The sequence below is a fragment of the Myotis yumanensis genome, unplaced genomic scaffold (genome assembly GCF_028538775.1).
Source record: "Myotis yumanensis isolate MYYU_CA2020_CCGP unplaced genomic scaffold, mMyoYum1.0.hap1 SCAF_8, whole genome shotgun sequence".
Taxonomy (NCBI): domain Eukaryota; kingdom Metazoa; phylum Chordata; class Mammalia; order Chiroptera; family Vespertilionidae; genus Myotis; species Myotis yumanensis.
In genome coordinates, this window is record NW_027223759.1 from 4,069,332 (window position 1) to 4,084,714 (window position 15,383).

Sequence of the window (15,383 nt, forward strand, 5' to 3'; positions counted from 1 at the left end):
ATTGATTTTTTACAGAGAGGAAGGGAGAGAGATAGAGAGTTAGAAACATCGATGAGAGAGAAACATCGATCAGCTGCCTCCTGCACATCTCCTACTGGGGATGTGCCTGCAACCCAGGTACATGCCCTTGACCGGAATCGAACCTGGGACCCCTCGGTCCCCAGGCCGACGCTCTATCCACTGAGCCAAACCGGTTCCGGCCTTCCCTAAATTTAAAAACAATCTAACAATAACATGCCCCCCATTGGTATGTAGTGGACATTTCAGCTTTTTACAAGCAACATAAAACAAATAACAGGGTCTACTGGATTTATGAAAATTCCTTGGCTCATAAATACACCACATGAAAGAGTGATTTAATGAAAAGGGATTTAGATTTTTTCCCTTGCCTAGAGAAAAAATCTAGTGTCCACCAGACTGTAAATAGATACCTAACATTGTCTCAGTTCTAAGTTGTAGATTTCTTTTTCATCCACAGGCTTTTATACATAATTTTAAGAACCTGAATGGGCAGCCTTGAATTATTAGATGTATCTTCTTTGTCTTCCTTTATGATGTTAAATACTTATAAGAAAAATAATGTTAATTATAAATTTCCAGAAAACAGCTTTTATTGGTTTGTACAATAATTTCTTGATTCTTACATAAATAGAGCCCATCATAGTGATTCCTTCTCTGAGGGTTATGAACATATATTTCATTTTAAAAATATATATTGTCATTGATGATGATTATTGACATTGTTCTTTCTTCCTCATAAATTAAAAGTACAAAAATATGTAATTTATCGCCTAACTATAAAAATTAATGGTGAAAAATCAGGGCACAGTAGTATAAATCAAGGAAAACTTTCTAGCATTTTCAGTCCAAATAATGAAAATCCGAGCCACACTTTTGAGATGATGGATTATTGTTTACCCAATTAAAAAATAGTTGAAAGCAAAAATGGTTTTGCTTGTAGATGAAAAATTGCAACCACCTAACTACTGCATAGATGCTCTTACTCCTTGCACAGGTCACACTTAAAAACAGATGTTTACACCAGGAAGATCTTAAAAGTGCACTTCTGCTACAGGTCATGCATTTTCAGTAGAAAAGGAACACAAGCCGTTAAGTATGGCGTGGGCTATCTTTATGAACCCCCAAAAGACAAACTTTTAACAAAGACATAATTCATTAACATGCACCCTGAACCTAACAAATCCAGTCTTATTTATCTCGTTTGAATAAGATATTTTCTCATCGTTTCTTCTTTGTCTGTTAACAAGGGTTTTTAACATTTGCAAAAGCAAAGGTCTTTATTCATGATTTTCTTTAATTTTCTGCTGTGCAGAGAAGTGATTACATATTTTCCCCCAAAAGACAAGAGACATCTCTGAGAGGACTCTGTTTTACAGTTTTTCCAGGAAAGATGGATTTATTTTTTCTAAAGCAATTTCTCCCTGTACTTGATAATTGGCACTTACATCCTATATAATAAAAGGCTAATATGCAAATCAACCGAATGGTGGAACAACTGGTCGCTATGATGCACACTGGCCACCAGGGGGCAGATGCTCAATGCAGGAGTTGCTCCCTGGTGGTCAGTGCGCTCCCATAGGGGGAGTGCCACTCAGCCACAAGTCGGGCTCACAGCTGGCGAGCGCAGTGGCGGTGGCGGGAGCCTCTTCCGCCTCTGCGGCAGTACTAGGGATGTCTGATGATCGGTCGGACATCCTCTGAGGGCTCCTGGACTGCGAGAGGGTGTAGGCCAGGCTGAGGGACCCTCCCAAGTGCACAAATTTCGTGCACCGGGCCTCTAGTTTATTAATAAAGGTGTGAATTATAACAGATTCACTTCAATCAAAAAAGTATCCATGATACGGTTTTAAACTAGGAATTCTTAAAAAAGAACAGGAGTTCCTCCCCAATAAGGGATTTTGAACTCTTAGAAAACAGACAGCACTTAGCATCCTCTCTGTTACTCTCATACAGGCAAACCATTAGAGTGGGCCTTGGGGATGAGCAGGAGGCTGGGGCCTCCCCTCCTGGGAGACTGAGCAGCTGAGGCTGGTCTCTTTATTCCTTTCTTATTATTAATGCAACACGGAAGCTGCTAATGGGAGAGCCTTTTAGTGTCAGCGAGATTCGCAGCTTCCAGACTCAAACTTCCCATCACTCAGGAAATGGGCTAAGGCAGGGGAAGGTCTTTAAGGAACAGTTACAGCCACTTAGGGGCCCCCTCTACTCTTCCACAGCTGTGGTCCTTGGTTAGGGACCTACTGGAAGTGACCCAGGGGAGGAACTGTGCTCGCTCACAATTATACACAAAAGTAAGAACACAATATAAACTACACTTCATAGGATGATATTTTAACATGGGTGATAGTGGTATTATAATTACATTTATAGCATTTGTAATAGTTACATATAGTACATATCATATATATGTGCTATGATATATGTGCTGTACTGCAATATAGTACCTAAGTGTTCTCATGATATGAGTGGTGGAAGTGTTCCCACTTCCCCTATTTCATGAGAGAGTTTGTCTATGATGGTATTATTATTTGATTCTTAATAAAAGCTGTTTAAATTTTCCCATTTATTGATTTCTGCTCTTCTTATCTCCTCTGTGTTATATTCCCAGGGTTTAATTTATTATTTTTATAGTTTCTTAAAATGGAAGAAGTACTTAATTTGACACCTTTCTTATTTTCTAATATATATATATTTAAACTTATAAATTTCCTTGTAAAGACTGCTTTAGCTGCATCTCACAAATATGAATATTGTGCTTTTATGATTTCTGTCATATATATATATATATATATATATATATATATATATATATATATATATTATGGTAATATCCTTTGAGATTTTTTCTCTACTCCATGGATTATTTAGTAAGTGTGTTTTTTCACTTCCAAATATTTGAGGGTTTTAAAAAGTGTATTATTTTATTCATCTATAATGTAACTCTATTATGGTTAGAGAACATGCTCTTTAATTTGAGACCTTTGCTATTTATTGAAACTTGTTTTATGACTGAGAATATTGTCCACCTTCCTGAATAATTCATGGGCGTGTTAGAAGTTGTAACGTCTTGTGGGGAGCAATTTTCTATAAAAGTTAATTAGCTCTAAGTAGATGGTTAGTGTTGTTCAAATCAGCTGGAACTGTACCGATTTTTCAATTGATCTACTACTGAGAAAGGAGTGTTAAAATCTCTATCAGCGAAGTAAAATTGTTTCTAGTTCTCTTTTGTTTTGCCTTGTATTTGGGAGCTTTGATATTAGGTGCAGAAACATTTAGTAGTCTTATGTCTTCTTAAATAAGTGACCCTTTTCTCATTATAAAATGCACCCTTTGAATCTCTAGCAACATTAGTCATTGTGAAGTCTGCTTTGTTCTGATATTCAGAGCCACACCAGCTTTCTTTCGCTTATTATTTTTATTCTTTTACACCCGACCTGTTTGTTAACATGTTTAAAGTGTGTTACTTGACAGACTCGCAGATACAGAGAGCGGACCGATGGTTTCCAGAGGGAGGGGCTTTGGGGACTGGGTGAAAGAGGTGAAGGGATTAAGAAGGACAAATCAGTAGCTACAATACAGCCACGGGGATGGAAAGCCCAGCATAGGGAACAGGGTCAATAATATTATAGTAACTATGTACGGTGGCAGGGGGGCACTGGGCATATCAGAGGGAACACTTTGCAAAGTATATGATTGTCTGACTCAGTGGTTCTCAACCTTCTGGCCCTTTAAATACAGTTCCTCATGTTGTGACCCAACCATAAAATTATTTTCGTTGCTACTTCATAACTGTCATGTTGCTACTGTTATGAATCGTCGTGTAAATATCTGATATGCAGGATGGTCTTAGGCGACCCCTGTGAAAGGGTCGTTTGACCGCCAAAGGGCTCGCGACCCACAGGTTGAGAACCACTGGTCTAACTACTGAAGCTCATACAAAATAACATGAAATGAAAACTAATTAAAAGAAGTGTTTCTTGGAGACATACAGTTGGATCTTGCTCGTTTATTCTGTCTGAATATGCTGGCATTTCATCAGGGCGTGAAGCCCATTTACTGTAATGTAATTAATCTTGGGGTTATCCTTGTGTTATTACTTGGGTGGTTGCTTTAAGAATGACAACATATGTCTTTAAATTCTCCTAAGCCATTACTTCATGAACACTTTCAGAGCTTTATGACAATATATTTTTAATTACCACTGTTCACTCTTTGCATTCTTATCGTCACATATATACTAGTACTTCTATCTAAGCTGCAAAGCTCACATTCCCTTTTAAAGTTAGTTTTACTTAAAACAGCCATCCTATCCTTCTGGACTAATTCAATGGCAAAAGCGAGAGATGTCAGTACTAATGACAACTCCAGCCTTTGACTGTTAACTGAGTGTTTGACTTCTGACATGCCTTTGTTCTATCTTTTCAGGACTTATCTGTACTCTCCCATTCTCCATGGAAGACAGTATTGACATGTGACACTGACAGTAGGTTACATCACTTTTCTAATGATTTTTCCACTCTCTCCAATAAATCATTATAAGTTCCTCTCCACAGCCATATGATTTGAGTTCCATGCTATCACCATTGGTCTCTTGCTTTCCTTTTGCTACCGAAAAAGAGTGGAAGTGAGAAGATGCAGAAAAGCCATCACGTGGAATTCTACTTTCTTGCCCTTTCCCTTTGCATAAAAAGACACACTCTAAAATAAGAGCTGTTCCTTCAGCCAATCCAGACGGAGAAGATGCACAGAGCTGAGCCCCACTCGCCCCAGCCACGGGAGCAAGACTTGTTGCCACGGACACTGCCAGCTCTGAGGTTTTGAGGCCGTTTGTGACTACGGCTTTACCTAGTGAGGGGTGACTATTAAGACCCGAGTTAATGTTATCAATAACTTCTAAGAAAACATACTTCACATCATTTTGATTGCATTGCGTTTCTACACAACCTTAGATCTGCTTTAATTTTCTCCAAGTCTTCCTTCAAATTTTTACTACTTCTTTTCCACACTAGCATGTATTGTACAATATTTAAGGCGTTTCTTCTATTATATTTTCATTTTTCCCAACAGAATACTACCTTTCCCAATCTCTGCATGATTCCCACTTTTTTTCTCTGTGTAGATATATAAGGTGCCATTCAAATTAAGCAGAGAATAATCATTTGACATATTACAAACATAAATGAATAGAAACCTTTACGTGCATCATGCCTGAAAATAAAGTAGGTGGTCCTAGAAATTATCAGATTTTATCCACAATGAGAATGAGATTTCTAAGCTTAAATATGACCCATAGATACTGGTTCCATACTCTTTAAATTACTACAAAGTTAAGAAAAAAAATTTATACAAATTTTATGAAGACTTTAGTCTGAATTTTTTCAAAGTTTAGAAGGCATTTTTCTCTTTCTATTTTAGAGTCAATACTAATCTAGTAGTCAGTGATTTTTTATTAAATTAATTTTTGGTAGACTTTTAATTTTTCCACTTTATTTATATAGATAAAGGATTTATCAGTGATGATATTCAATGACCTGTTGTAACTAAAATTACTTTGATAATAAAATTATAATAGCAATTTTTATTTTTAAATAACTTGCATAAATTGCTATTTCATTATCATCAAAAGCTGAACTTTGAGTTTATGTTCCAATAAAGAAAAAAATTCCACTTAAAGAAAATTTTACATCAAAACTCTCCATTCCATTCTTTATTTATTTTTAAAATACATTTTTATTGATTTCAGAGAGGAAGGGAGAGGGAGAGATAGAAACATCAATGATGCGAGAGAATCATTGATAAGTTGCCTCCGCACGCCCCACACTGGGGGATCCAAGCCCATAACCCAGGCATGTGCCCTGACTGGAAATCGAACCGTGACCGCCTGGTTCATAGGTCGATGCCCAACCACTGAGATACACGGGCTGGATTCCATTCTTTAATTTGGATAATGTGTTGGCTTTGCCTTGTGTGCAGGATTTGGCTCTCATATGCTTCTCCCACGTGTAAGTTGAACCTAAACGATGGAAGCTGCTGACAGTGTCTAGAGCAGTGATGGCGAACCTATGATACGCGTGTCAGAGGTGACACACGAACTCACTTTTTTGGTTGATTTTTCTTGGTTAAATAGCATTTAAATATAGAAAATAAATATCAAAAATATAAGTCTTTGTTTTACTATGGTTGCAAATATCAAAAAATTTCTATATGTGACACGGCACCAGAGTTAAGTTAGGGTTTTTCAAAATGCTGACACGCTGAGCTCAAAAGGTTCGCCATCACTGGCCTAGAGGCTCAGACAATTCCAAGCTGTTGTTTTTGAGCCTCAATCATTCTCTCTTTTACATTTTCCAACATTTCCCTAGAAATACTAATATGACTTCAAAGAGAAATAACAATAAGAAATACTTTCCTTGTATTCATATGATAATGTGAGGATATTTGAATAATAATTGCACTGTTCTATTATTGAAATGCTAAAACAAGACACTTAGCAAACTTTGCTGCTTACAAAACTAACAGATTCAGTCTGTTTATTTATCAGTGCCACAATGCAGTAATATGTGCTCAGACTTTAGGGGGAAAACCCATTATCTTAGTTTTTTGAATTAAAAGAAGTACAAAGCTATTGTTAATTTTTAATTTTTAAGTGATTTAAATGCTAAAAACTAAAGGAAGGCTAAAATGACATGTACCCATAATGGTTTAACGCCTTGTGAAAAGTCTAAGAACCAAGTTTCAAGACTGAGAAAATGTAATTTTATATTAAACACTCAAAAGAAGAGAGCATTACAGAAAATTTAATTTTTCATAATTAAGCTAGTTTGCTAGAGCTTGACAAAGCTTCTTTAGAAATCACATATAATTTATCTTCTACACAACTAAAAATAATTTAAGAGATTAATACAATGCTACTATATTGAGACACAATTCTATTGTCATTTAAGTCTGACTGATTTTACTCTAACTTAGAACTGAAGATATTCAGTTGATTAGAAAAAGAGAAAGAAGGAAGGTTGGAAGGAAGGAAAGAAAGAAGAGAAAAGGTTTATTCAGCTTGATGCCATGCAGGGCAAAATTCCTCAGGGAGAGTTACTCTGCCAGATTCATGCAACTCTACCACATCAATCATGTGATAATATAAGCCAAAATACTTGTATTCTTCTCAGCTTAATTAGTTTGAATTATTGTATGTAAAGTTATAGAAAGATTATTTTTTCCTTATTAGATTCCTAGAAGGTAAGAAATATATTTTTATTGGTAAATTATGAACATTGGCATGGGTACATGGGATACTACAAAGCATGGTGAGGAACCTGAGAATGGACTAAAAGTTGGTAAATGAAAAGAACAAATGTAGGTGACACTTTTGCACAAATGTCCAGATGAGAACAGAGAATGAGACATTGTTAGATAAGGCTGTAGCGTCAAGAAAATATTTTTATAAAAGGGTGGAATCGAGGCACCATTTTCTGCTGAGAGAAATGATGGAGCAGAGAGAAGCGAACTGATACAGGAGAGAAAGGGGACAATCACAGAAGCGAAGCCCTTGAGAAGCTGTGGTTTGCACACAGGTGAAGCGGTTGATCTTACAGGTAGGGACACATCTTCTCCTCCAGGTGAGACGGCAGAGTCTGTGTGTACAGATGAAGGAGGGAGGTGATGCTGGAAAGGGGAGGATGACAGATCCCGGCTACATTTTTTTTGTCCCTGTTGTATTTGTACTTAATTAGGAGGGACATTATCAGTTGAGAGAATATGATAAGAGAGATGTGAACATTGTAGGAGAGTGAATGTGAATGAAGAAAGATGGAAGCTTTCTCAGCCTTTTTAGACTAATATATTGCTTTTCAATTTTGTGTTTAATTCTTCTAATTAGCAAATCTCTAATACTGAAGATATGCCTTTGTTAATTTGCAGTTTGTATGCCTTTTAGTACATGACTTTTGGTGTTGATAACCTAAAGGCATTTTGTGATGGAGAAAGTTTTATTTGAATCATCAAATAAAGACTAAATTGCCAGGAGAGTTAACTCTAACCTACTGACTGTCTGTTATGGTAGAGCGTCTATGAACTCTGGTAACTTCTCACATGTCATGTTTATTTCCTAAATATTTTCCCATTCCATCACCACTGTGCTCACGGAGCTTAAGATTCTACCACCTGACCGGCACACTTGCAAACGCGCCTACTTTATTTATTTGTTTATTTATTTTTATTTATTTTTCAAATGCACCTATTTTAAATCTATCGCCCATGTATCTTATCGAAGTGCAGATCTGATTCTGTGTTTAACATTGACAATGACGTGAAGTAATCTGAAGGCCGTTGCATGGTAGACACAATCCAGGCCTCGCGCTGGGAGAGCTGGATTTGGGTGGCCGCGATTTTTTCTCGATCCCCAGCTTTCTCCTTTGCCAGCTGAGATGCCTGGCCTGCTTTGCTCCTGGCTGTGGGGCAGCTGAACCAGGAGGATGTGTGAACGTTCTCGCACCCTCTAAGTTGGTCTGCCACCCTAAGGCGTTAATGTGAAGAGAGCGTTAAAGTTGAAATAAAGTCACGGTCTTCTTCCCAGTGAGAAGGTTCTTTGGAGGAAGTCCAAGGCGGAGCAGCAGATGTGGACTGCTGCTCCTGGTGAGCAGCCTGACTGATGCTAACATCTCGGTGGGTGCAGGGACATGAAAATCACACAACAACACAACAAAGCAGAGAAATAAAAACACTGAGAACTTAGAGAGGAAATCTTGCACCAGAAAAGAAGCTCACTGGGCTTCTCACGTGAAGGGGGAAGAGGACTGAGGAGAGAGCAGGAGGGCTGCAGAGAAGTCCCTGATTGGGATCCTCAGAAACGGCCCAGACCTACGGCTCTTTAGTCTGATCCCTGGGTCTTGAGACAACAACACTAAAGTAGCATTTTCTTTCTTTTCTTATTAATGAAGATAAAAATGAAATAGGAGCTTTATCTTCTTTTTTTCCTACTTGCTATGAGCATTGGTTTCTACTGTAAGCCCCCAAACAAAAAAACAAAAACAAAAAACAACATATTCCATCTAAGTCTAATTCCCAATGCAAATGAGACTTAAAAATGAAACTAAGGTCAAGGTTGTTTAAATATACAACTTATTGGTCTCCTTCCCAGTGGTGTACCTGGGAGGTAGGTGACTATTTGGTGGCTTTCTTTTAAAAAGTGGAACTCTTTAGGGGCGGCCGGGGGGAGGTCAATGGGGGAAGAAAAGGAGACATATGCACTACTATCTGTAATACTTCAAACAATAATAAAATAAAACAAACAGAAAAAAATAAATATACAACTTATTGACATAAATAGGCCAATGAAATAAAAGAGCAGCAGTGATAATGCAGCCCATTTTAAGAGACCACAGCGTTTTGTAAAGCCGGTGGCCACAGCAAGAATGTTTCTGAATTACCTGCCATGTTTTCCAGCCCAGTTTTGCTATTGGAAGTCCTGTCCCTACATTTTGGAATCACAATCAGCAAAACAACAGGGAGGACGCCAGGCCTGGAGTCCCTGTCTGACCATCCCGGGTCCTGGCAGATCTGCCCCTTCTTCTTCCACCTGCTGGCCTCGCACTGAGAGGCTGTTTCCTCTCCTCCACCTTCTCCCTGCTGCCCGTTGGCTGGGGGTGGGGGGTGCTGTGGCTACTGTGGGGACTCCTGTTCCCAAGCTACAGCTGTCTCTCAAAGTCTGGTTTCAAATCTGGAATGTGCCGCTCATTGCCCAGCTCCCCAAACACCCTCTGGTGACGCTTCTTGGAATCTGTCCTCGCCAGCAGCCAAGTAAGGCAGTCCCTCCCCCCCCCTCCCCGCCCCCGCCCCCCATGCCCTCGGGTTCCCTCCCAGGAAAGCGCTTTCACTGACAGTATCTCAAATCAACATGAACAAAAGAAAACAAGACAAAAAAATGTATCCTCAAAAGTGTAAGTCTAGGAAGGTCCGAATTGGCCAATGTGAAGTGTGAAAGGGTCATGAACACCTTCTACAAAATGGGGGAACCCCCCAAAACAAATCCAACCCCCCAGCTGGGATAGCTAAGAGACGGACTTGAAGCGATGGACATGTCTCCTTACAGAACCAGAGCTCAGTCTAAGACCGTCAGGTGGGAAGGATGAGTAATTATGGAAAAGACATCTAGATTTTTAAAAACTGCATGGATTTGAGAGAAAACTTTATCAACATTAGATTGTCAGAGATTTCAGAGACAAATGGAAAGAGGTAAAATTGTAAAAATTAGCAGTGCCCTATTTGGAATTTCATAATGAGACCAATTTTCTAAACTTTAAACTGGTTTAAACTCAAACCAGTCTCATTCACAGTTTCATCAAGATTCATCGACCTAGATCTTTTATTTTTAAACATCTTATACCTGAATTGTAAGATCATTGGAACTGAATTAATTCCCTTGTTTTTGCAGATCTGGAATAAAAATCTTCAAGTTTTAGGGAAAGTTGCTGTTAGCCTAAAATCATGAACATTTATGTTTAACATGAACTGTAGCTGATTATTCTATTTTAATGTTTCCTTTAAAAATTATAATTTTGAAGGACATACATGCTAGAGTTATCAGGCATAAAATATGATTTAACTTTATGAGTAAACAAAAACATTGATATATATAATAAGCCCAAGAAAGAAACATTTTAAAAGGTCAAAATAATTGTAGGTAATATCACATTGTGTGTTTTACCCGGGAGAATTAATAACAACATTAAAAAACACATATTTTTGTAGAGCTTTGCTGTTGTTCATTTATTATGGTCAGTGAAATATTTCTAATCACTACAAAATATTGATCAATAAGCAAATTTGAATGATACTTTAAAAATACAAATATTCATTATGCTATCACCCTATTTAGTTCAAAAGTTCCCTATTACTTCAGGATAAAAATCCACAGTCCCTTCTCATGGTGTTCAGGCTTTCAGGATTTGCCTCCGACCGATCGCCCCACCTTCAGCCCCAGCAGCCTGGCATGCGCCTGTGCACCTCTACCTCCACCGGATGCAGGGGACCGTCTCCTCCCACCTCCGGGGTTGACTGTGACTCTACCGTGAAGACTCAGCCACGGCGTCACACTATTCAGGAAAGAGGTGCCCATCCTCCTCCCTCTTCCTTTATCCCCCGGCTGCGTTGGGATCTTGGTTTGTGCACCCCCACATTCTTAGAACATATCCCACTGTTAAGGAATTCTTCCAGGTCAACTTGTATGTCCCATTTGCTTTCATAGCTATTTCTAGCTTGGGAGATGATACAAAAGTACTGGTCAGAGAAGGGAATTTCAGAATTCCAGACCTTCCTATTGTAGCAATTCCAGGTGGTAAAGAATAAGGTTGGGCCAGATTTCCAGGTAGCTACACTGAGGTTCATGCAAAGACTGAGAAGCGATGGGGGAAGTGTTGAGAGAGAATGCCAGGTATGCCCTGTGGTAGTTACTAATGTCAGACACTATCAAGTCCAGGCACAGGGCATGATTGCGTTTCCCGAACACCCTGTGCTTGAAGAGGCTACGTAACTAGTTCCTGGAAGTGACACGGGTCATTTCAGGCTGGAGGATTTGACTGCTGATTGGACATCTTCCCTACTATTAAAGGTGCCCGAGAGGGAGTGTGACCTTGGGAGGTTTGGGAAGGAAGATAGAAAAACATTGGTCAGAGGTGGCATGTCATTTGGAGCGAGAACTGACGAGATTTACTGATGGGCTGGGTCCAGATGAACAGAGGGTGTCCACCTGTCTGATCCCAGCGTGGCTGCCGCACGCACCACATGGAGCAGCCAATGGCAGTGAACATGCAGTGAGAACGCACCTGGTTCTTTCAAGCCACTAAGTTTGGGGGCTGTTTGTTAGTTACTATTGCACAACCTTACCTAACTGATCACACCCTGAACGTTAGGGATGAGCCTAAGAGGCCTCAATGCAATTGGCTCCCGTGTGTCGATTTCACCAGCAATTCCCAATTACTGATGGTTACTCTGGCATAGAATATACAAAAGTAAGTCAAGGCTAATCCACTGAGGAAAATGGCAGTCATGTGGAGCTCAGCAGCTCAGACCTCAAGTATGAGGAAAGGGATGTAAGCAAAGAGGAGGAGTTCTGAGTAAGAAGCACTTTATTGAGTGCTAATGGCAGAGTGCACCGATAGTAGTTTCAAGCGGACAGTGTGAAGAAAGAGGTGAGTGGCCTTACGGGGGAAAGTGAAGTAGGAACAGATTAGGTTTGAAGGGCTGTCATGTTGTCACTGGGCAGAAGACAAGAGGAAACTGTTGGAACATTTAAAACAACTTAACTCTATCTACTCTTTCACGAGAGCTAATGTTGATAATCACTCTCATAAAAGTGCAGGAATATACACATTTGTGTGTCTTTAAATAGGCCCGATTTTATTTCATTAGCGCACACAAGGAATATTTCCTAATAGTTATTGGTTTTTTAAAAAACAACAATGGTGTTCCCATGCACACTTTTAATGCCTGAAAGCCATGTGATACACAGTCAGACCGTGGCTGGCCAGGGGCATCACCCAATGGACAAGCAGTTTCTATCTCAAAATACGTTCCGCTTCCCACCCCAAGTCACACCAATCCCAGCCTTCTGCACCGCCCCGTGCTACTTGGGTTCTTCATGTGTATTTGTTTTGTTTTGTTTTTAAATATATTTCTTTATTGATTTCAGAGAGGCAGGGAGAAGAAGAGAGAGAAACATCAATGATGAGAGAGAATCACTGGTCAGCTGACTTTTGCATGCTCCCCACTGAGGATCGAGCCCGCAACCCAGGCATGTGCCCTTAGCTGGAATTGAACCTGGGACCCTTCAGTTCGCAGGCTGATGCTCTATCCATTTAGCCAAGCCAGCTAGGGCCATATTTGTATTTTTAGATCAGATGAAATGAGTGGGCGTTCTTTCTCTGAAATACATATAGTGTGAGTCAAAGAAAATGTTAGTGAATAAAAATACTGAAAGCCAATATTGCGAAATATTGATATGTAGCAACTAATTTGGTCTCTGTATGCAACCGCCATTCCTTCGTGCTTCTGAAGCCGAGTTCTTGGGGAATTCTGTGGCTGGACACGCACTGGGATGGACCGAAACCTTAATGGGAGAGAAGGGGTGGCGGTGGGGAAAGGTATTAATTGTACCAAACAGCATCTCTTTCAAAATGTGCCTAAGTATGAGGCAGTGCATAGGGACCCATGATGTCTTTATTGCAGTTTTTAAGAAAAACCACCTCCATAGAGAAATAGTTTTCACTAACCAAACACAGGGAACAAAACCAGGAGGCTCTTCCTCGGATGTTAAACCGCATGCCCAACGCAACCCCCAAACACTCTTCCATGGCAAGTTCCCTCCCTCCTCTGCTCCCACAGGGCCTCCCAGCGGTTTCGTTTTGCCTAAAAGGGATTTTTTTTAAAAAACCAACAAAACCATGTCGCTTAGCTTGACTCTAAGAGGGTCAGACGGCGGAGGCAGTGGTTTGTTCGTGCCCAGAGGGGCGCATGCGAAGACATGGGAAACATTCAGGTGGAGAATTTCTAGCCAGACCGTGTGTGAGAGGCAGCGTGTACGGTGCCGGAGCCACGCCTGGCGGAGCTGCAGGGCTGGTGAGTACCGGGCCAGAAGCAGCAAGAGCGTCCTCAGTAAGAGCTGCTGTGCGCCGAGGGGTCTGGGCGCGAGATGTCCCAGCCCTGGGCCGCTTTCTGTGTGTGTTTTTAAAAGCAGGTTTCAGTCACTTTAATGCAACTGGGAAGGATGTCACCTTTTTTAAAAAAGACAGATTGCTTGGGTTTAACCTCATTAAAAGGTCCAAGAACTTCAGTAACATGAAGAAGCCAGTTGCATAGAAATGTATCTTGGTGCATAGAAATGTACATAAAAAGCCCTACAAGATTGTCTAGTGCACCTGTTCAATCATACAGCATCCACACCTAGGATTACTCCCGAGATCAAATGAAGACCGTTCCTCATTTGTTGGTTTGTCTCCAAGACAAAGCACAAGAAAACAAATGCTAATGAAAAGATGAATGGGTTTCTCAGGCTAGGATCTTAGCCACTCCTTCAACCTTTGAGAAACAAAATAAAAATAAACGGTTGTCTAACAGAGTCTGGTAAATATCAGGCGGTTTGAAGGACCTTGTCAGTATGCACTTGACTGAAGTCTGTGAATCTTTTCTGAATATTCCTATAACTCTCTAGATAGAAATACCATATATAAAAACGTTCTTTATTTCAGAACAGGCAAAACTCCCAGTGGCAAGAGAAGATGTAGGCATCGCTGCAGGTTTCTTATCATCCGGCAGCATAACTCTGATGGCTCGGTGTCTGAAAGGTCCTCTGAGATCACCCATCAGAGAAGTGAGAGTGGGCAGGCGCCAGGAGGGAGGCCTGTAGTTCCCCCCTGTCTTTGCGTTTGGACATCAAATCTTTCTTCCAGTCGCCGTGGGAACGTTATCACGTCGCTTGGGGTGGCAAGTCCAAGCCTGACTAGGAGCTGCCTTAAGTTTCTGCTACCAGTTCTGAGACGGTTGGACCCACCTAAGCAAACGCTATTTAGGCTTTCACACTCACAACCACAAGTTACAAACCCTGAGCTGCTGAGGAAAAGACGGCAGTGAGAAGGTTGGGAACGGACTGAGTTATGTCTCTAAATTTCTCGGAGGAATTTTATTGTAACATAAAAAATCCAACTCGGTGGGCTTGTCTTTATTCTATAAATGTTTATTGAATGATGATGAATCAACATTTATTTTATATATCTTTTTGCCTAATATTTGACTGAAAGCAATCTTTTAAATTTCTACTATAAGAGACAAGTCTTGCAAAGATTAGAAGGCAGGTGCTCTAAGAACTCATTGTCTAGCAGGGTAGCCAGCAGCCACTGGTAGCTGCTTAACATCACAATCATTAAAACGAAATGGAATTACAAACCCAGGGTCTCAGTCGCACTGGCTACATTTCAAGAACTTGAAAGCAACATGTGGCTGGAGACTGCGGTACTGGCCAGGGCAGACATGGGCATCTCACCCACACAGAGTTCCCTCGGGCAGCGCTGCCCAGAGGTTCAGCTCAAACACAGCACGTGACAGTCCTCAGGACTCAGCACTTCTGCTTAGGGTGTTGCAGCCTATAGAAAATAGGACCCCGTGTGACCGCCATCTTCATCTTCCCGGGAGGTGGAGGGAATATTTTATCAGGATATATGCATGTGTGGTGTGACTACGTGTGCCATTTTGGCATATGATGTACCTTGATGAACAATTAAGCACAACAGAAGTTCGTAACTAATAAACCTTGCATTCTTACTCTATCTCAAGTGCTTAAAACATAGCTACCTTCTTGCCCAGCTGGTGTGGCT

The 15,383-nt window shown here is 40.3% G+C and overlaps 1 protein-coding gene across 1 annotated transcript in view; it reads right to left on the reverse strand.

Annotated features, from left to right (window-relative positions):
• The window catches only part of TMEFF2 (transmembrane protein with EGF like and two follistatin like domains 2), a 233,164-nt gene that overhangs the window by 100,819 nt on the left and 116,962 nt on the right, over nt 1–15,383 (reverse strand). The gene's annotated exons all lie outside the window — the stretch shown is intronic.